This window comes from Amia ocellicauda, chromosome 14 (genome assembly GCF_036373705.1).
Source record: "Amia ocellicauda isolate fAmiCal2 chromosome 14, fAmiCal2.hap1, whole genome shotgun sequence".
Lineage (NCBI taxonomy): Eukaryota > Metazoa > Chordata > Actinopteri > Amiiformes > Amiidae > Amia > Amia ocellicauda.
In genome coordinates this window covers 2753838-2775303 of record NC_089863.1, presented here as the reverse complement: position 1 = coordinate 2775303, position 21466 = coordinate 2753838, and the positions used below count along the sequence as shown (strand labels likewise).

At 41.1% G+C, this 21466-nt stretch overlaps 2 non-coding genes across 2 annotated transcripts; one reads left to right on the top strand and one right to left on the bottom strand.

Annotated features, from left to right (window-relative positions):
* Nucleotides 1–639: 639 nt before the first annotated feature.
* trnaa-cgc (transfer RNA alanine (anticodon CGC)) lies at nucleotides 640–711 on the bottom strand. The gene has a single exon. It is a non-coding gene; the product is annotated as a tRNA-Ala (tRNA).
* A 1370-nt stretch (nucleotides 712–2081) lies between these two features.
* On the top strand, nucleotides 2082–2152 carry trnag-ccc (transfer RNA glycine (anticodon CCC)). The gene has a single exon. It is a non-coding gene; the product is annotated as a tRNA-Gly (tRNA).
* The last annotated feature ends 19314 nt before the right edge of the window (nucleotides 2153–21466 follow it).

Genomic DNA, 21466 nt, shown 5'->3' with positions numbered 1-21466 from the left:
AGTGCCAGCTGTGCAATTACTCATGCAACCTTTGTGTTACTGGTGACTGCTGGTGTACAAAACACTGACCCCGACGTCATTTGAACACACAGCCTTCTGATCTGGAGTCAGACGCGCTACCCTTGCCACACGAGGTCTCTGGCCTAAGGGCGGTTGATGAAACGCTCGGGTGAATACTGGTGAAAGTATTCTTCTTCTTCTTCGTCTTCTTCTTCTTGTGCAACTGACACAGCATGCTCTCTATCTTGCTTTGATTGCACATGTAATTTCATCATGAATTTAGGTCCGTTCCTAGCTGATGGATTGATTATGGAGAGAGGGAGGGTCAACATATAAGTCGGTGTCCTGTGGGGGACAATGCTTTGCTAAGGAGTCTGCATTTGGTAGACTTTCGAGGTGCACAATTCAGTGGGAGAAAACGCATCGTTGGGTGCTTGGTTAACACTTCTTTTTTAGTAGCTTAGTAGCTCCACTTCTCACAATAAATGCATACACACAGTGTTTCTCGGACGAATGCTGGGAGAGAGTGCCTAAAAGGTTCACGCTAGTGTGACCGATGAATCACGGGATCCTGATTTCATCGGTATTTGCTATGTGCATCCAATGACATAGTGCACGGACTCCATTAAAAGACAGCCATGGAGATGCTGAGGATTGAACTCAGGACTTCATACATGCGAAGCATGCGCTCTACCACTGAGCTACATCCCCACTGCCAGCTTGCTTTTCTCACACTTTGAATCTCTGTCAACAACAAACTAACAAGCCAAAAGAGAAAGAAAAGAGCAGTGTTTGGTCATTACTCACAGAAAATAATATATTACATTGTATTCTTTACTCATATAAACAGTAACTTAATACTTATTACTCCCTGGGCAAAGTAAGTAGTTACTTTACTATTAGATTACTTTGCATTTCACCCCAAACTTTGCGGGACCTCATTAAACAATTACAAAGTTACACCCACACATGCGGTCGAATGAAGACAGAAACACACTGTTATCTCTTGTTGTTCTAATAAAGCGCCACAGGAAAACCAGGCCAGTGTCGGAAGTCCACGCCCTGTTGTGGGAGGAGCGGAGCAATTGTGGGTTTGGTTTGTGTCTCGTTTTAAGCAACTCTACGAGCGATAGAGCCTGGTGTGGAAAGGACTTTTGTTGCTATTTTATTCTGTATGCTTTAGATGATTGGAGACAGCGTAATAAATACGTTTCTCTTAAGAGATATTAGGAATAGCTTAACGTCTATAGACAACATTATATTCAGACAAGCATTACACTACGGTAAGAGAACGTTTCCATGTGCAACACTAAAATAAATATTTGCTATTTTATTATTATTGTTGTTGTTATTGTAATCATCATTAGTAGATTAGTATTTTAAATGGCTCAACTTGACTCCCTTAACTTATTACTCTTACTACAGATTTGTAACTGCAAACAACAATTTTTGTAATATTTGTAATATACACCGTAGGCGTCCTTAACCAGGGCAAGTTGCAGTTGATACAAAATACACACATTTCACAATGAATCGTACAGTAACAGCAGCTACAATAGAGCAGGTTATATCTGAACTAAAGTGTGCACGTTGTACTCGTGGTGTTTATGGACTTATGGACGCATTTATGAAACCAGTCCTTAATGTTTTAGAGGGAAACCCAGATCTGCTGTATTTATGTATTCATTCATTGAACTTGTAAATGGGCACACGTTAACGAAATCGTGTTCGCCTTCATACTGATTGTCTCTGCAGGGCAGTTATACAACAGACCAGCAAACCATCCACAAAAACAACAGCCTGCAACACCGCCTAGTTGTTCATAAAATATTAATAATATCGGCTGCTACCAATCCCATTACTATCCTTCAGTTTTGAATATTCCGATGCACTATCATGAAGATATATTTTCCACAAATGCCAACCATGCCCCTGTGATGTAGTGATTGGCTAGGTACGAATTAAGCAGATCGACAACAGACTAATAAGGATAATCATTAAGACATCATCTTGCCCCATGGGACGTTTTCTAGACGTCTTGTGAATTTGCTTCAAGGACACAAGCCAGAGCTTCCCCAGCAGCGCCAGTGGTGTAGTGGTATCATACAAGATTCCCATTCTTGTAACTCGGGTTTAATTCCCGGCTGGCGCATCTAACACAGCCCGCTTTCTTTCTTGCTTTGATTGTAATTGTCATCTAATTTTTTTTTCATTACAGAATGCAGCGGCTAGACTTTTTTTATCAATTGACTGGATCATTTCTTTCTTTTGAGGTTATTCAATTTCAAAAACACAAAGACAATGCTTTCTGGGAGTTATATTTCAGAAATAAATCGAGGCACATTGGTGACAAACGCAAGCCCTGATCTGCACAATAGGTAGTAAAATTCTGCTGCAGCAGAGAAGGGGTAGTAATCCATCTCTTGTTATTTCACAGGAGTTCATATGTGCCCGTTTCAAGATCAAGAGCGGACGGGACAATTCCTGTAACTATTCACGAGTGGGAGCTACCTTTCCTTTTGAATTCTACCACACTGATCTGCACACCTGTGCAATATAAGGGTTGTTTGTGCTTTCTGATGAAATTCCTCTGGAGGCTTGGCTTTGCATCCCACTTCTGACAAGGGATCTTTTACCACCCAGGAACACACACTTACCTGTTGTGGCAACAAGGACAACAGGATTTGAGGACTGTGCTGAAAACAACACTACACAAAGAAATCAATGTTGAAAGAATTTCCCACCCCGACATTTTTGGCACAAATCTGGAACAAACTCCCCAGTGATGTGGATGAAGCTGAAAATGTGGGAACATTCAAAACCACACTGGATAGGATCCTTGGATCACTTTGTTATTAAATGGACACCAAAACAGGCACGATGGGGCAAAGCTATAGATTTATTTCGGGGGTCTCCTCGATCAGGTTAAATATTTATTTCAAAGTGAACAGTGTAGATACATCCAAAATATGGGCTTTGCAAACTAAGCATTCAGTCAAAATTATTTCTCCAAACATTGAGATTTAGCATTTCATTATATAGAAATGTGGGTAAAAAAAATACACGGAGGCTGTGAAAAAGGACACTCTGAAGCAAAAGGACTCAGGGGTTACAGTTGGCACCCTATAGATTTGCGCTTGCCTGATGCATTTCTCTCACTTGACACAGCAGGGTTTAGATTTCATTTAATCCAATTAATCCCCCTTGTCTATTAAGGGTCAAACTAGAGAGAGCATTAAATGTTTGGACACCATTTTGACAGCCACTCTCTGCAGAGTGAATCATGTGAATGAATCCAGGGCAGGTAAAGAATGCTAACCGCCACCAGGAAAGCAGCTACAAACAAATACTGACAGCAACCAGCCTTCCTTTCTTTCTAAGCTGTCTGGGTGATATTGTCCCTCTTAATGTACGGCTGGGGTTGTGGGCTGCAGGATTATTTTGATCTTCAGAGTGGTTGGCAATAGGCGGACTTCAATTAGTCAAGCATCATGGTTTGTAGACCCTCCATCAGTTGGAATACCAGAACAGGTGTGTAGCGTTATGTTGGGTGTATTTGGATAAGAGCATTTGGGCTCTGAGCTGAAGCACTGATCTAAAGAAGACCTCTCCCCCCCCAAAGTTATCAGATTTCCTTAGCTCATCAGCTTGGAACTGGTTTGCATCAAAGTGACAGTTTTGGGGAGGATGGCACCGAGAATGGGCCGAATGGTTTAGAGTCCTGCTGTGAAATGTCTGGAGAAAGGGGCCTGTAGGTGATAAAAACTCTTTGAAGTGGATGAGAGCCGAAATCCCGACATAGAGCTACGAACCCAGGCCAACCGGCATTTCCAAAAGATGGCATGGATTGACATCAGTCATAAATCAAGCCCCCCTCCAATAGGACACTGGGGGCTAAAACTGAAATCCAATCTCAAGAACTCAGGGACCAACCACCTATTGATCTGACAGACTATAAGGAACAGAGGACATTCTTTCTCTCTCTCTCTCTCTCTCTCTCTCTCTCTCTCTCACCTGAACCAGTAACTCGCTGCCACAGCTCAACCTGTAGCTCTGTTGCCAGAACCGGAACCAGAAACCAACCAAGTCTTTGCCGGCAACAGAAGAGTTAAACTGGGAGAAGGAGATTGAGCCGTACGAAGAATTCTTTAAAGGACTTTATTAAATAAAGAACTTTACAGACTGCGCTGCCCGCCTGTGCCCACCTGATCAGTGGAGTTTTACAGCTGGACAATTGACTAAGTCGACTGTATACGAAAGTGTCAGTCATTTAAATAGCTATCTGAGTCTTAAGAAACTTGACCCTTGGAACAAACAGGGCCCTGCTTTCCTCAAAGATTTTGTCTTCAAATAAGTACGGTGAGAGACCCTGCTTGCCAAGAAGATTTTGTGCACAACCTTGGAGCCTTCAAACCAGTGGAAAAATCTTTTTGGAAACGACTCTACTTTCGCGAAACCCCAACTTCCAGGTGCATTGACTGATAGGAAGTTCTTGGACAAAGCCGAACCGGACTGCCTTTGTTCCAAAACACACGGACCTCGTGACATGTACTGTTATCTGAGCCCGAAGCCAGAGAGGCCTCTCTGCGACGAAGTTCAGATAAGTTTAACAGTTTGGCGTTCATGATTCATGACAATTGAGAAATCAATTAGAAATGTTAATCTGTGATTCATAACTCTAGAATGTGTAATATAATTTAGTTTTCTTAAATATAAGTGTGTGTTGCATTAAACTGTTTTGTTGATAATTTTAGAAATAAAATCTGTCAACGCCGAGAAATATCTTCTCATTCCTGTTTAACCGTTTAGTCTGAAATTGACACAAGTTAAGTTAAGTTGTCAATCACAGTGAACCTGGGCTTGGAGTGCCGATCTGGAGAGGCCGTGGCATAGCAGGACTGGATGAACAGCCGCTGCCCTTCAGTGGCAAAGTAGCCTGTGGCCTGGAAGTACATGGGCTGACCCAGGTAGTAGATGTTCTTTGGGGAGAGTCTGATCCACTGCTCTGTGGAAGCAGGGCAGGGTTATACATCCATGCACACACACCCCTCCACAAGCAGCCAGCAAAGTTACAGATACCGTACCATTGGTGGTGACCAGGATGTAGCCATGTCTGTTCTTCAGCTCTCTGAAGAAGGCAGATTTGTCCATGCCTGGAAGGTCTTTATGGATCATTTGAATAGCAAAGTCACTGACATTAGAACTGGAAACACACAAATACTATAGCCGACACATGCAGTCCTTCACAGCCCCTGCCTTCCTTGGACTCGTTTAACGTAGTAAATGACCAGGAATTGGTCTCCTTAATTACTAAAATGAAAACTACAACCTGCGCACTAGACCCTATACCCACTAAACTGCTAAAACAATCTCTGCCATTAATTATTCACAGAATACACAATATTATGAATGCCTCTTTATCCTCAGATCTGTTCCTGAATCATTTTAAATAGCTGTAATTAAACCACTTCTTAAGAAATCCAGTGCTGACCCTAACTCACTTAAACACTATCGACGTATTTCAAACCTTCCTCTGCTTTCTAAGGTTCTAGAGAAAGCAATTGCAAACCAAGCCATCTTTTTGTGTTCCTAGTTTTAAATGTTCCTAATTCCTCATTTTGTTTTAACTTTGTCTTAATTGAATTTATCTTGTCTGTAGTTTGCCTTAATTGAAGTCAATTCAGTTCAGCTGCTGAGCTGGTGAAAGTAAACAGGTGGTAGAAAGGAGATTTAATCAAGGACTAGCAGGAATTCTGTTCCAGGTGGAGCCAGTTAGGTGTGAATTGGGGGCAGGTACAGTAGATGGAAGGTGCTGTTGAGAAAGGCGAAAGGTAACAAAATTCCAATAACGATCACTAATTGTACGCCTTTTTTTATATGACATTTGTAATGTAATACAACCTACAGTAAATAATTCCATTTTACAAACTCTCTTCATCCTGAGAGGGGCAAATATATATGGATTTACAAAAAGAAAGTACATTGTAACTTGACAAGTGTCAGTATGATAGAAAGAATGTTGTTGCACCACTCTATATTAAAATAAGATAATCACTTCTGCTTTCAGGTAGTGGGTTTATTTTATAGGCAAATCCAATTACAGGTAAAATTGTATGATTTTAGTATTTCAATGACTGTCTTGGTTTTGCACAACAATCACAGTGAAGTCTGTTTAATACACACACACGCACACATACAGCCTATACGTATTACATCGAAGACATACACATTGTGGGACTGCAAATCATCAAGATTCTAATGAAGAAGACAAGAACCAGGAACTAAGCGAGTAATTCTGATCTTACAGCCTAAGAGTAGCACTTTTGATGGGCATCAGTCAGATATAATCAGTGCTTAATTTGTAAATTGAGCGGTCCTTGAGTGGTAGCAGATCTGGCAAGTCTTCAGAAGGAACTAGGTGCCGGATCCGAGCTAACCTTTCATGCATAACGAACAGCAAGGCGGTGCTGAAATAACAGCTTCACACATGTAATGTCAATTTGATAAAGATTGAAAAGATAAATATAATGAACACAATACCATTGTAACACTTCCATAATACTGCCAAAACTTACTAAAATGTGGGACTTATACTGACAAGAAACCACATCTATAATTCAAGCCAGGGCTGGTGGCAGCATAAACGCTTTGGGGGAGGGGGGGGGTGCATTTGATTTTGTTAAATTAATTAAATAATATTCTTAAAAAAAAGACTTCCCTATAATGACATTAAACAATGGAAATAAATCGATCATATGACTTATGATTATAATAAAATATTATAAACCACGCCACAGCACACATTACTACATTTATTTGTGATTTTTAAAATGTATTATTATAAATATGGGCTTAGCTTAGCTTATTGACTATTCAAAACTGAACATAAAAATCATACTCTTATAAACAAACCACAATTATTTACTTGGGCAAATTATACTAAACGGAAACATTACAGGCTATTATTGGCAACTATTTTTTGTACTAAAAGTCACAGCAGTGCAACTCAGCTACATTTTATTATTCAATGCAATTATGAATATGAGCAAAGTAACATTTTAATTAAATACTATCGCAGCATGTCCATTATTCATAGCAAAATTAACCACCCAGCCTTCTTTGTTTTTTACAGATGCTTAACTTTTTTGAGAGTCAGGGGAATGTGCTTGTTGGGGCTTTAATTATTATAACTAGCTTTATTACTTACAAGAAGACTATCTTTTGAATTCTGAATATTTTCTGAATCCACATTGACTGTAGGCTGTTTATTTGCCGACTGACCTGGTGGTTTAAAAAAGGAAAATAAATGTGATTGCCTTTTCAGACACTATTTTTGTCTTTCTACCTCTACAGCAAAATTCCACACCGCTGCCATAAACAGCATAATAACAGCATTATTTTATTACTATTAATAATTTTTGACCATTTTGTTTTTATTGCATGTTTTAATTGGTATACATTTTGTGTTGAAGAGTGATAGCCTAATCTGTCCAAATAAGTGAAGGTCATAATATGAGAGTTCAGAGCCTCCAGGTCCCAGATCCACCCATGAGCTGCTCAGTGCAATGTTGACAACGTACATGTGGAACGCCATAGGTTGAGAGGATGTAAATCGTGGGATGACTGAGCAGCCACCATTGCATTGCAAGACAGTTCACACAATTAATGACAGAGAATAACAATCAAAACTGTCAGGTGCACAGGGGAAAATAAAAAAAGGAAATTTTCCCACTACAATAAGGGGACCCTCCTTTGGTACAAGTATGCTTTAGTCAGTTTATGTTTTTTTGTGTAAGGGCAGTGGCGTAGGTTTGGTTTCAGAATTGGGGGGGACGTGTCCCCTATGCCTGTGGAGCCAGGCATACATTATTGGGGGGAAAATGTAACATTCTCACAACATTGGTGGGGGAAGTGCAGAAAGCAAACCAACAAAAAATGTGACTAAGATGTATCAAGACCACCCTTCCGCTCCTGATTCTATACTTATTTACATAAACTAAAAATTTTATTTGGATTGTCATTACTAAATATATACATAAAACTAAGAAGCATATCAGTACTTACCTGTTGTACAATTGGCCTCATAGGTAGAAATCTACAAAGGCAATACAAATGTACACTGTGGAAAATCTGTTTGGAGACCTGTCCTTCATACCAATTCTGCTGCAGAACCTTACTCTTATGGGTCTTTGACATGGAAACCCTTCTAAAGAGCAACCTTAAAGGTGAAAAAAACAAGAGGACCCTTGAAGGGGAACAGAAAGAGCGACTTGATCCTGACAAGACTCATGCAATCTATAGTAAATAGAATTATTCAGAATCTTTATGTGAAGTTTTAGCAGGGGTGGCCAGACAGAGACCTGGCGAGCTCTGTATCAGCAGGATTCATGGCTAATCTTCAGCATGGCACAATCAGGTTGCTTGGTTTGCCAGGTGATGTACAGGTTCCCTAAAAAGAGCAGTATACAGTTAGGTCCATCAATATTTGGACAGTAACACAATTGACATCATTTTGGCTCTGTACACAACCACACTCTATTTGAAAGGAAACAATCAAGATGTTCAGGTGGAGCATTTCTCTCATTTTGATTAGGACTCAGTGCCACCTCAGATGACATGGATAAGTATGAAGCAAGAATCTTGGCCTTTCTTTTGCCATCTCTGTACACTTTCATCTTCTGCTGTTTCCTTCTTACAATTTCTTGTATGACCTTGTTGGCAGTGAGGTCATCTGTAATAGGTAGAATATTTAGTTTTGTTCTAATTTTCCTGCCATACAATAATTCAAATGACTTATATGTTGAGAATGCATTATTTCAGGACTCTGTTGAACCTTTCCACAGCTCCATTAGCTTGAGGGTGGTAGACTGAATAGTGAATGTGCTTAATGTCTCTTTCTTCCAGGAACGAAGAAAAGTCAGTAGATGTAAATTGGGATCTGTTATCAGTAACTATTTCATATGGGTGTCCCTTCTGGCTAAGGAGGGAAGTCAAAAAAAGAAGTGACAGCAGCCGTGGTGATGTGTGATGTAAATGCTACTTCTGGCCACTTACTATAGTAGTCAATAAGAGTAATGGCATATCTGTAATCACTGGGTCCACATTCAAATGGTCCAACAATGTCCATGGCAATCTTATGCCAAGGCACTTCTGGCAATTGTACTGGTGTCAAAGGTGCAGGGGTAGTTTTTGTGGTGTTGTCATTGAACTGGCATGACTGACAAGAGTTGATGATACACTGAACTAAAGAGTACATTTTTGGCCACCAGTAGAGATCCCTTAGTCTCTGTTTAGTCTGTATAATCCCTTGATGGCTTTCATGAGCTAAATGAACCAGCTTTGTGGGGAGACTCTGCAGCACCAAAAGTCTATTGCTTCCTCTGATGATGAAAGTGTCATGCCTGGTCAACTCATCTCTAATATGAAATCCAGAAAGCAGTTCTGGGGGCAGATTTGTTGATGTTTTCGACTAACCTCGAGTCATCTGAGTGCAGAGCTTGGTCAGTTCTGGACAGCTGGTACAGGCGTCTGCAAATTCAGCAACAGGCACAGCAGACAGTAGTGTAGAAATTGCAGCGACAATGTCAGGCTCAGTATGTTGACCAGCGACTGATGGTTCATTCAGTGGCAACCTAGACAGGGAGTGCACGGTATGACTTTGAGCTTCTGGTCTTTTCACAATGTCATAATTAAAACAGACTTGCCTCGTATTCCTTGTATTCTGAAGAAGTGCTCTCATCAGTTCTACAACTGTTGCATAATTTGGTATACATTTTGCATACCAAGCAGTTAAGCCCAAGAATGATCGGAGAGTAGAAGCATCATTTGGGGCAGGGGCATCTTGAATAGCCACAATTTGGTTATCATCAGGCTGCAGACCATCTTTGGATATGGCATGTCCTTAGAAAGACAAACTTCCATCATGTATAGCATATGTGGAGAGGCATCCCAGTACAGGTAAGTCATCTTTTGAATACGTTACAAGAAGTACGTCAGCTTTCTGCAAAGGGAAATAGATGAAGAAATTTTCATATAGGTATTCAGTCAGCAATGAAACAGATGAGCCAGCATCAACAACCAGTTCAACACTTTGATGGGTGGAGGCTGATGTACCAATTTTAATAGTACAAACTATCTTGTTAGAATGAGCAACAGAGTCCATCATGTAAAGAACAGTAAATTCAGGCACTACTGTTTCTCTGACGTCATGTTTCTGAGCAGATCTGCAGACTTTTGCAAAATGTCCAACTTTACTACATGTCCTGCACTTTGCTTTCAATGCAGGGTGTGATTGCGCATTTGTTAAGTGAGTCAGAGAACCACAGCGAAAAACAGTTATGTGAAGCTTGTTGTCCTGCCGAAGTCATGTTTTTCTGTCTGTTAATAGCTGAAACTGAACGTCTTTGTCCGTGCTCGGTCTGCTTTGTTACTCGTTTTGTATATAGCCTCTGTATTGTAGTGTTTTCGGGCTTCAGGCCACTCAAGTTATTCTAGAACATTTTTATCCATGTCGAAAACTAATGGTAGGTTCACCCTGACATGGTAGAAATTATGTAAGATGGGGCACAGATGAGGTGGCCATCCTTGTCGCCAATTAGTTGCAATCCCGGGACGAAGTATTGAATTACGTAAGAGTCAGCGTTCTTCAACCACGTTCTTTATTTCTATACTAGTTCTCCTCTCCTCAATTCCACAACCGGGGCAAAGATACAAAACCCTGCAAAACCATATATTAACTACAAACACAACAACTTCCTCTACCAGCTCACATAACAAACACACACACACACACACACTCACTTAGCTGCATGACGCCCCTGATATTGACAATTGTCCGTCTTTAATGATGAGCGCATCAGAGTTGCAATGGTATTTGTTTTTAAAATGATTTAATGATTAAAATGGTGCCTAAGGTATCCTGTCCATTTCTCACCACTTCTCATCAACAGCAATAATTCACTGACACCATTCTGACCAAGTGTGTTATAAGTCACTGCTTAAGCTGTGCTAAAACAAATAGCAATATAATAATAATAATAATAATAATAATAATAATAATAATAATAATAATAATAAAATAACTGCTACAGTACATATTCACTTACAAATTACATAAATAACACCCCAATAGAGCTATTAATAAATCACAATTAACAGCTACGTATTAAAATCAGTAGCTATATAAATAAAATTGAAAACCAACCTGTGAATACAAATAATTATCACCTACCTCCTGCTGTTGTGTCTTGGGGTCCAATCGAGCTTGCCTGGGGGAAAATAAATAGGGGGTTGGGAGTTCCTCTCGTTCACCAACTGAGTTGGCGTAGTTGGTCACTTGTTCACAATTAACCACCACCAGTCATGACGGAGCCAAACGGTATAAATACTCTGCAATGAGAGCTAGGGAACAGATGTGTGCAATAATGAGGAAATGAGGATTAATAAAAGATAGTAAAAGATAGCAGCTAATAAAAGATAGTATTATAAAAGCTAAACTAATCTTCCCATAGAGACAGGCCCAGGAAGTAAAGTCACTGACACAATGTCTGTTCGTTTATCTTCATTTATTGAAAGTTTCACACAGCCATTTATACATCTACAAGCAATATTTCAAAGGAGGTTCAGGGCTGTCCCGAACCTGGATGATATTTTCTTGGCGTATGTCCTGGTGCAGTTCCGAGACACGGGAAGCAATAATTCATGAGGTATTCTTTATAATTGGGGAAACAATATTTCATCCAGACATGGAAGCACTGGGACAAGGACACAGCACACACTATACTGATAAGAACATGTTATATAGTTTTGGTTCATTAACTAAAGAATGTCCACTGCAGTAGAAATTATCTCTATCTGTCACACAGATAAGTCTGAGCAGAGAAATCCAAAAAAGAACAAGGAAACCCTTATAAGAGCAAGTTTGAACTAGTATCTTACTGGAAAGCAATTTTACCCCAACACTGTCCAAGGCCAGGGCTGCAGACCCTGTTCTGAAGACAGGAATGAAGACAGTGGCTGGATGCAGCTCCTGGACTGAATGCATGTTTATCAGTTAGAGGACAAGCACACGACAGAGAGGAGGCCATGATGAACGCATATAACTTTATTCTGAGAATGACACATAGGTACTTATTTTTAATGCAAAACAAAGTTCAGTTAATATTCTAGAAATAAATAACGATTGAGAAACATTGTAACTTTATTTAGTCACTGAAATGTAAAGGAGATGTACAGGACTGACACAGGAGCAGAATAAACCCAGGCCCAGATTAAATCAATACTTCACACCCCTCTCCTCCGTCTGCCAGTCACACTCGTCCGCCCCAGTGCAGCACACTGTCTGTCCATTGGGCAGCTGGAGGAGTCTCAGGACAACAGCAAGTGAAGGAACAGGAGTCCTGGACCGATGGACTGATTGACTGACGTGGGGAAGTTTTGACTCAATCTGGGATCTAGGAAGTGCAGACAGTTTCAGTGTCCAGAAATACTTACATATCATCATTCATCACTTTAAACAGCAGAAGGCAATCTTACTTTCCTATACAAGTTTGTATAAACATGTTTGTGTGTTTTTATTATTCAATCATAATAACACAAACACAGGTTATTACATTCATAGAAATACGCACGATTATAACAATAATGGCATAAAGGTTGACACATAATAATAATAATAATAATAATAATAATAATAATAATAATAATAATATGAATATGAGTGTTATATATGTATCAGCTTTGATTTCCACAATGATATTCCCCTTTATTGTTATTGAATCTGATATGATATAAAGGGAAGGAATGAGAAGAGACTGAGTGTCTGTCTGAGATCGACTCCAGGGATGACAGCGCATTGCCAAACCCCTGCGTCTCTCTCTTAAGAGACTTGTCTACATGGCACAGAGAACAATGAGGTTTCTGCACCTTTCACAACCACACTGTCTTGGACTGACTTCCAGACACAGCTGAGCTCTCAAACCCCTGTGTCTCTCAGACACTGGATTCAGTCGGACACTCAGCGGCTGCATCCTCTGTCTCCTGCTGCTCAGCTCTGGGTGTCCAGCAGCTGGTCAGTTTGAACAGCCTCTGACAGCAGGGGACAGAGCCCAGTGTGTCCCTGACGTCAGGCCTGAGGAGGATGTACAGCACTGGGTCCACAAGGACACTGAGTTCAACCATTACAGATGTAATATCAAAGACACTTTCAGACACAGTATATTTTGAATAATACATAATTAAGTACACTATGCAGTGTGGCAGGAAGAGCACAGTGTAGGAGCCCAGGACGAAGGCCAGCAGGCGCATAATCCTTCTCTTCTCTGTGTCTTGTACAGAGGTGGCTCCGGCGATGGCTTTCCATGTGCCGACAAAGAAGAAAACAAGAAGAGGGAATGGCAAGAGGAAGAGGACAGAAAATAGAATATCCTCTACAAGATAAACAATATGTCTATCAGTTACAGTATATTGACCTATGAAGAATATTGTAGGCAATGCCGAAGTCATCACCCAAACTCCCACAGAGATCACCACGGTGTGCCTGACACTGCTGCGGCACCGGTACCACAGAGGATGGGCGACAACCAGGTATCTCTCCAGGGCGATGCACACCATGAACCACACGCTGGCACTCAGGCCAAAATGAAATATTGGATAAAAAATAATGACAGCAACTTTGTGTATATTTCTCTGGTAATTAGCCATATTTGTAATCAAACTGGCTGGTCTTGCGATGATCTGCAGGAGGTCGGCGATGAGCAAGTTGATGATGTAGATGGGCACCACCATGCCAAACCTAAGCAGGCGGAACAGGCCGCAGATTGCCAGGCAGATGAGCGGCACTCCGACGCAAAGAATGAAAATGTCAATAACAATGTCAATTTTAGTTTTATCCATGTAATCTCTGCTTGGGTATTTCCTGTTGTCCTTGTTAGTGTAGTTCAAGTTGTTCATGGTGTCCTGGTCAGTGGGGCTGGAGGAGTCTGTGCTGGTCAGTGGGGCTGGAGGAGTCTGTGCTGTGCTGGTCAGTGGGTCAGGGATCCTCTCAGCTCTCCACAGTCCTGTCAGTCAGGGACGCTGTGACACCAGACAGCTGAGCACCCAGAGACCTGGAGAAGAACTGGAAAACAAAATGAATTAGGAATCAACACAAGAAATGTGTAAAGGAGTGATTTCTGTCAACTCCTTCCTCAAGTTGTATTGCCCATTGTGCTCACTGTCATTCAAAATTTAGTTTTTTGAGACTTCTGCTTGTATATATAAGTGTGAATAATCATCATCATGAAAGCATGAGTCTCCGTAGAGTCAGTTTGTGTCCCTGGAGTCAGCGCTGAGAAGCTGGTGGCGAGTGGGCAGAGCACGTGCCCAGGGCACTGAACTGATGAGGTTTGCTATGGCCTGTCCCTGTCTATTCCATTTTTTCCTGTCCATATTTAGCTGTGTGTTCAACGTGTCTATTGAAAATCACAGCAAACATTTAAAAGGTCTATTTTGTTTCCCATTATCTGCTATATTTTATTTTCTCATTTGTTGCATCATAAATCATTATTTCATGCACATTTATGTATTGTGCTGTGAAGTCACAATTCTATATCAACCATTTTAAATCAAATGTTCTTGTTACACCATGGGACATTTTTGGCCATGACTGCACAACAAAATATGAAATATAGACACATACGTTAGATAGACAGTGGCCAAATGTGCACAGACAAGTAAAATGCTATGAAATCCAATAAAGGAACAGTGGTGTTACTTCAAAGTGAGATTTTATTTTCTCCAATTTTGAAAAATTCCTTTTTCTTTCACCCTAATCTCTAAGAAATATCTATTCCACAGAGACCAGACCTGTGAGATACCAATTGTGTACAGTAAGAGTTCAGACAGCTGTGCCTCAGCAATCTGAGATAGCATGAGCACTTGAGACAGACAATGTGAGTGAGAAGGTCTGTGGGAGATGTATTTAAAACAAGGGAAGTAATGTTAAGACTGTACAATGCACTAGTTAGAGCTCATCTGGATACTGTGGACAGTTCTGGGCTCCACACTTCAAGAAAGATATCGCTGCTCTAGAGGCAGTTCAGAGGAGAGCAACCAGACTTATTCCAGGTCTGAAGGGAATGCCCTACTGAGAGACTGAGGAACTAAACCTTTTCACCCTGTAACAGAGGAGACTACGTGGGGACTTGATTGAAGTCGTCAAAATCATGAAGGGCATCGACCACATCAAACCAGAGGAGCTTTTCCAGATCAGCAGGGACACACGCACCCGGGGACACAAATGGAAATTGGGCTTCAAGGCATTCAAGACAGAAAACAGGAGACACTTCTTCACACAGAGAGGCGTCACAATCTGAACAAACTCCCCAGCGATGTGGTTGAAGCTGAAAATTTGGGAACATTTAAAAATAGACTGGATAGGATCCTTGGATCACTTAGTTATTAATGGACACCAAATGAGCATGATCCTCTCATTTGTAAACTTTCTTATGTTCTTATGTTATTATGTTCTTATTTGAGTAGGTGTCCTTTTGATTCCTGCTCTAAGGCTTGAAGGCAGGAACTCAAAGTACTGGTCAGCTATAATACAAGTGCAGCAGTTGTTTGATGTGATGATCATTAATGAGGTTACATCTAGCCCATACATTCTTTTTCACAACGTTTCATGACCATTATTCCTGTCTTAAAGCTGCCTTCTCCACTGGATTATCAATGTATCTGTGTTTATATGACCACCCTGATGCTCAAACTGCTGGTCTCACTTGTTCTGGAATCTTCTCGGCTCTATTTGTCCTGATTATTGAGCCACACGGATCACTAGAAACTCTGTCTGTGGAGTTTATCTTGATTGTGTTTCATAAAGCTGCTCTTCAAGCTGGGGGGAGACCGCATTTGCACTTTTTTGCTTGGGCTGCATCTTCTTATTAAAATGTATCAATGGTGTACACTGATCAGACAACATCTGTAACACAATAATTAATATCTCTGTCCTTCTCTCTGTCCTGTCTATTCTGTACATACTAACGATTGATTCATTCACATCTCATAGGCTGCTGAAACACACACATTACCCCTGAGCCTGTGATTAGTCAGTCTTTAATCGGTCCTCAGTTATATAAAGACAGCAGCTGCCTTACCTGGGTCAGACTGGAGCCGTTGTGGACAGTGCTGAAGCTGCGTCTGTGGGTCCTGAAGGCGGACTGGGATCCAGTTTGCCGGAGATGATCTGAGTCTCTGTGAGTCTCTGTGAGTCTGTGTATATGTACCTCTAAGAGTTTGTGTGTGTATGCAAGTGTGTGAGTATTGTGTCATCGCTGATAGCTGGTAGAGGAAGTGTTGCTTCATTTATTTAATTATCAGGCTAACCAATGGCTTTTAAGTCAAAGTAGTTGGTGACCACAAAATACAATTTTTAAATGAACTCTCTGATTGTGGTTAACAAAATGGACAAACTGGATACTCTGAATCATTAGCTTTGGGTCCATTAGGAAGATATGAAGAAGAAATCTGCCCACAGAATGCATAGTTATAATCCTAAAACAGATGAGCAGGAGAGACAAACACATCAACGCTTTATCATTTAATTAATAGCATTATACAGGTGCATGAGAATTCAGTACCAAGCAAAGCTTAGTTTAGTATCTGAAAGTGAAATACAGATGAGTTCGGCACAATGCAGTCTGTTGCTTCTCCAGACAGCGGGGCTCATTGTCACAAAGTGTGTCGGAGTTTCTTCATCAGCTACTCAAACCTCATATTGAAAAGAGATGTACAGGATGGGCACAGGAGCAGAATAAACCCAGGGTCAGACTAAAGCAATACTTCAGTCCCATCTCCTCCATGTGTCAATCACACACTCCTGCCCCCCCACTACCCAAGCCTCTCTCTCTCACTCGGGGGCCCGACTCTCTGCTGCTCAGAGTCTCCCTGATCGGATCCACAGGCCTGTCTCTCAGGCAGCACAAGGTGGCCGGTGGGCCGATGCCATGTCAGGAGCCTGGAGAAATGTAATTCATCCTGAGGTGCTTGAGTTGGAAAGAGTCCATAGTTTTATTACAGATCTGACGTTTCTGACCCACTGATTTGTTCTGCAGGAAACAAGTCTTCATTTGACTGAATTCAGCTGGAGGTCTCTGCTCAGTCCCCTGATCAGAGTGAGGCTCGAGTGTCAGTGGTGATCGGTGCGTCTGTGTCAGTCGGGGAGGTGGCTCTGTGTGTGTGTCCCTGCAGTCCATCACACGGGCTGCTGCATGTGGCCCTCAGTCTTCAACACACCAGCAGGGGTATGAAGTGAAACCACTGTGCTGTAGTGCATCCGTGCGTCCCTGAAGGAGGACCTGAGTCCTGTGTGTCAGAGAAGATCTGAGTCTCTGTGCGGCTGTGTGTGTGTGCGTGTGTGCGTGTGGGTTTGCGCACATCTACATTAATGTGTGTGAGTGTGAGCTGGTAGAGGAAGTGCTGGTTTCTGTATCTAATGATGTCTTTCATGAAGAAGGTGTAGCTAACCACAGAACTCAAATCTTAAATAAACTCTCTGACTGTGGTTATTTTTCCAGGAACAGAAAGCTGTTGAAATAGATGCAGTTGCTTTCTTAGAATCATTAGGAGCTATTAGGTCCATTAGGAGAAATATGGGGAAGAAATTTGCAAAAAGACGTGTAGTTCTGGTATTAAAAAGTTCTGATTTTGCTCTGGGTAGCTGGTCTGCATCCATTGGCATCCAGGATGTGTGTCTCAGTCAGAGGACAGACGAGCAGGAGAGACAAACCCATCAACGCTTTATCATTTCATTAACAGCATTATACAATTTCAGCACAATGCAAAGAAATGTTTGGTCAATATCTTCAAGTGACCGTGTGTTCCTGACATCAAGCCTGAGGAAGATGTACATCACTGGGTCTGAGGGCAGTTTAATCATTTCAAAAGTGATGTCATAGCTGTAACGCCAGGAGTCTCTAGAGAAGGTGGATCCAAGTGCAGAGCGCAAGGGACTGGTCAGAACAAGCAAGAGGTCTTGGGCCGGCAATCAGGTACAACAAGGGCAAAATTAAACTCTGAGGTCAAGGGATCGGGTGAACAGGCTGGTCAGGATTATTCAAAAGTCAAAGGTCAAGAAGAAACACAAGGGGTCAATATTCCAGGAGAAAATGCTCAGAATTGCCACAGAAAGGTAAACAAGCCTTTGCAAAGAGTCTCCAGTGAACTAGCTGTCATTAGAGAGAGGTCAGGATTTAGATATTACACCATGTTTGTTGTCCATATTTTAACCATGATTTGGTGGGGTAATATTATATGTCAAAAATGGCATTGAGGCAGAAGAACTCAAATTAGATCTCAGAAACGAAACAGAATCTTTGTGGGTTAAACTTTTGAACAAGAGATCCGGAGGATTAGTGGTAGGAGTGTGTTACAGAGCACCCAACTCAGATATTCAACAACATGTTTAATTGTACAGTGTAATCAGGACTGCATGTAGCAAGGATGTGGCTGTTATAATGGGGGGATTTCAATTTCCCAAACATAGACTGGGAAAGCCCAGCTGGGACTACAGAAGCAGAAAGAGAAATGGTCGAGATGGTAAATGACTGCAGTAGTAATATGGGGCACATTTTTGGAAGGGGGGCTGCGGGGGATTTTACCTTTGACCTGAACTTGAGTTGAACTCGGGGGGGCCCCTTCCTAGGGGGCGGGGGTGCTTGTACCGCGTCACAGAATAATAACCATATTGATGGGTGGAGTAGTCAGGGCACCGAAGGAATGTGCAGGGTGGTGGAGGTCTTCAACTGTTTTTCAAACCCTCCAAAAGATTTGTCTTTAAGCCAGACTGATTCTTTAGTAAAATAGCTATTTTTCTCTATACGTATGAAGCTCCAAAAGAGCTCTATTTATACCCTTCAGATTCTTTAGAAAACATCAATATTTTTCCCTACGCTAGTGAAGCTCCAAAAGAGCTCTATTAAAGCCCTCCCGATTATTTAGTAACATAGATATTTTTACTTAAGCGAGATCCGCGAGCCTGTCTCTTCAACAGGGCCAAAGCTGTTACCTCTTTCAAATGGACAAGGGTTATGTCAGTGTGGAGCTTTTTGAGCAAGTGTGGGTGGCGAGGAGATGTCTATGTCTTTAGTAACCTCGGATCAGTGAAGAGGCAGTATATTTGTGGGCGGAGTTGACAGGGCACTGAAGACAGGGGGGTCTGTTTACAGTTTGAGAACAGGCTCTGGTTACATTTTAGGTGATGTGACTGGACCCCCCTAAGCCCCGGATAACGGAATGTGGCAAGAGATAGCGTTCTGTAGAAGCGGTGGGGGTTGTGGGTAGTTTGAGAGGCACAAGTCATTTTCCACAAACAGCTTGTATTAGGAACATCTTGTTAAAATAATAAGCAATAACAACATATATAAAGAATGAAAAATAAATCAGGATCCTTAGGGATAACAATAAAAATAAATAAATAAAAGAAAGTGTAGCGTAAGGTACACTTATACATTTCAATTAAAGAAGTGAATTTATAGTATCACCTTATCACGAATCCTGGAATCTTGTAGAACTCAATTTCTGTAATAATTGGACACAGACACCAATTCCAAAGATATAAATTGTCAAATTTATTCAAAAACAAAGACTAAATGTAGAACTACACTAATTATACAAAAGGGAAAAACTAATTAAAATTCAACTGTAGATCAACAAATCAAAGACAAATCACGGCCATGGGACCATGGGATCGCATATGATATCACATAAATCGTTAAACAAAAAAGGTTATAAACACATTGACTACAATACCGGTTAGTAAGACGAAGGTGAGTCTCTCATTAGTATTGTTAGTCAGACATTTAATAACTATGCAGGTTAGTATTTAATGTCAGGTAACTTCTCGTTATATATATATCAGTCTCATTTACGTTTAGGTGCCGAGAAAGATCCTATCATTACTTGTTACCACAATTTCCCTTAACTGATTATTATTCAATGATTAAGGATAGGCAGGGCCACCAATAATCTAATGTCTATTAACTTGTGTCAATTTCAGACTAAACAGGAATGAGAAGATATTTCTCGGCGTTGACACGTTTTATTTCTAAAATTATCAACAAAACTGTTTAATGCAACACACATTTATATTTAAGAAAACGAAATGATATTACACATTCTAGAGTTATGAATCACAGATTAACATTTCTAATTGATTTCTCAAAAGTCATGAATCACAAACTCCAAACTGTTAAACTTATGTGAACTTCGTCGCAGAGAGGCCTCTCTGGCTTCGGGCTCAGATAACAGCACACGGCACGAGGTCCGTGTGGTTGGAACAAAGGCCGTCCGGTTCGGCTTTGTCCAAGAACTTCCACTCAGTCGATGCACCTGGAAGTTGGGGTTTCGTGAAAGTAGAGTCGTTTCCAAACAGATTTTCCACTGGTTTGAAGGCTCCAAAGTTTTGCACAAAATCTTCTTTGTAAGCAGGGGTTCCACCGTAGTTACTTCAAGACAACGTCTTTGAGGAAAGCAGGGCCCTGTTTGTTCCAAGGGTCAAGTTTCTTAAGACTCAAATAGCTATTTAACTGACTGACATTTCGTATACAGTCGACTTAGTCAATTGTCCAGCTGTAAAACTCCACTGATCAGGTGGGCACAGGCGGGCAGCGCAGTCTGTAAAGTTCTTTATTTAATAAAGTCCTTTAAAAGAATTCTTCGTACGGCTCAATCTTCTTCTCCCAGTTTAACTCTTCTGTTGCCGGCAAAGACTTGGTTGGTTTCTGGTTCCGGTTCGGGCAACAGAGCTACAGATTGAGCTGTGGCAGCGAGTTTCTGGTTCAGGTGAGAGAGAGAGAGAGAGAGAGAGAGAGAGAGAGAGAGAGAGAGACCGTGCGCTGTTCTTTATATGCCTGTCAGATCAATAGGTGATTGGTTCTTGAGTTTGTGAGATTGGATTTCGGTTTCAGCCCCCAGTGTCCTATTGGAGGGTGGCTTGATTTATGACTGATGTCAATCCATGCCATCTTTTGGAAATGCCGGTTGGCCCGGGTTCGTAGCTCTGTGTCGGGATTTCGGCTCTCGTCCATTTCAGTTTTTATTACCTACAGGCCCCCTTCCCCATTTCACAGCAGGATTCCAAACTATTTGGTCTATTCTCGGTGCCATCCTCCCAAGACTGTCACTTTGATGTAAACCAGTCCCACGCTTTAAGGAAATCTGATAACTTTGGGGGGGATAAGAGGTCTTCTTTAGATCAGTGCTTCAGCTCAGAGCTAAAATGCTCATCAAAATACACCCATCATAATGGTATTTTGGTTCTAAATGTAATAAAATATAATAAGAGATGTATACAAACCTATAGAAAAGATTATTTTATTTTATTTGTTTTAAACGTGTATTTAATGTTGATGTCATAATGGTTAGGGTCAACTGATTATATAACTATATTCTTTACATAGTTTTAAACACGGGTGGTTTAAGGTGTAAATTC